The sequence below is a fragment of the Oncorhynchus mykiss genome, chromosome 21 (assembly GCF_013265735.2).
Source record: "Oncorhynchus mykiss isolate Arlee chromosome 21, USDA_OmykA_1.1, whole genome shotgun sequence".
Classification (NCBI taxonomy): domain Eukaryota; kingdom Metazoa; phylum Chordata; class Actinopteri; order Salmoniformes; family Salmonidae; genus Oncorhynchus; species Oncorhynchus mykiss.
The window spans coordinates 42560932-42562393 of record NC_048585.1 but is presented as its reverse complement, the minus strand read 5'-3'; the positions used below and the strand labels follow the sequence as shown (position 1 = coordinate 42562393).

Here is a 1462-nt window from a genome sequence, read left to right as displayed (position 1 = left end):
GTGTTGATTTTGATCAAGGTAGGCTATGGCTGGAAATCTCGAGGACTCCGATTTCAAGAGAATACTGTTCATGTAGATAGAACGAGATGTACAGTTGAAGTCGGAAGTTCACATACACTTAGGTTGGAGTCATTAAAACTTGTTTTTCAACCACTACACAAAATGTCACCCAAAGAGTGAGTCTGTTGTGACCTCTATATGATGAGCAGCGCAGTACGTCAATGTCTACCTGATCCACGACACCGCCGACTGGAAGAACCTGAATCTGAAATTAGTCTCTGTAGACCTGCAGGACAATCACCTGATCCAGGACACACTGTACCTCCAGGACATGTTACCCGTCTGCCAGGTACCACTGATAATAATATAATACAACTATAACATATAGTAGCGCAGGGATTCCACCTAACTCAGTACATACAGTACATGTAGTCCATCTGCCCGGTAAGAAACAGAATTTCGGAGTTGGGATGCTTCTGTAGGATTAGTTATAAGGATACATCTATATAGACAGCAACAGCTTGCATCTAGTTTCCGTAGTGTAGTGGTTATCACGTTCGCCTAACACGCGAAAGGTCCCCGGTTCGAGACCGGGCGGAAACACTTTTTTTGGCGGGCAATAATACCTGTTTTCATACACAGTACTTAAGCGTTCAAGTATTGCAGAGAGCAAGTTATGGCATGCAATTATGAAATGGAACGCTTTATCCACAGCTATAATTTTTTTTGTGTCTAAATAATGCTCTCAGAAGTAGGTTTTGAATTATATTATTTATTTCTATACAGACATAAATTAATATATAATTTTGGCAAATGTATTTCATAAACATTTTTTTTAATTTTTTTTAAAGTATTTAATTATTTGATACATTTATTTCAAGTGTTATTTTATCCCCTTCAGGTTGTAATGGAGTCGGAGATTAAGTTTGTTAGTTTTTGTAATTTCAAGATTGCTCTCACCATATTAGTTTTAGATTATAGGAATGATGAACTGCTCTCTCTCCTCCTCTGTCTCAATGCGTACTGTGTGGCTTTGTGGCTGGCCTCTGTGTGTGTGATGTGTAAAAGAGAAAGGCTATTATTAGTGGACAGTGAGGCTGCCTTCCAGCGATTCAGAGATATATTAGACAGAGGGTGCACTGCCTTCGACAAGCTGCTATGGAACAGTCAGTACCTTAACAGCCAGCATTCAGTAATGAATGGGGACTGAATACAGGAAAAATAGTTTTGCTTTGTGTTTACACATTATTCTTCAATTAGTTGGCTAAGACATTGATTCTTGTGATGTTATGTGTTTATATAGTATAGAGTTTGAATTCAAGCAACAATTCAAAAACTAGTAACTGAGTTTATGGAATACTAGGGCTTAGCGCTTTACTGAAATGCTGTTTTTTAAATGTTTTATTATACAAAATATACAAAAAAAATATATATATATATTTACTTCGGTTCAGTTATTTGA

At 37.1% G+C, this 1462-nt stretch overlaps 1 non-coding gene across 1 annotated transcript; it reads left to right on the top strand.

The window, feature by feature from the left end:
* The first annotated feature begins 530 nt into the window (after positions 1 to 530).
* trnav-aac lies at positions 531 to 603 on the top strand. Its single transcript has one exon. It is a non-coding gene; the product is annotated as a tRNA-Val (tRNA).
* Positions 604 to 1462: the final 859 nt, after the last annotated feature.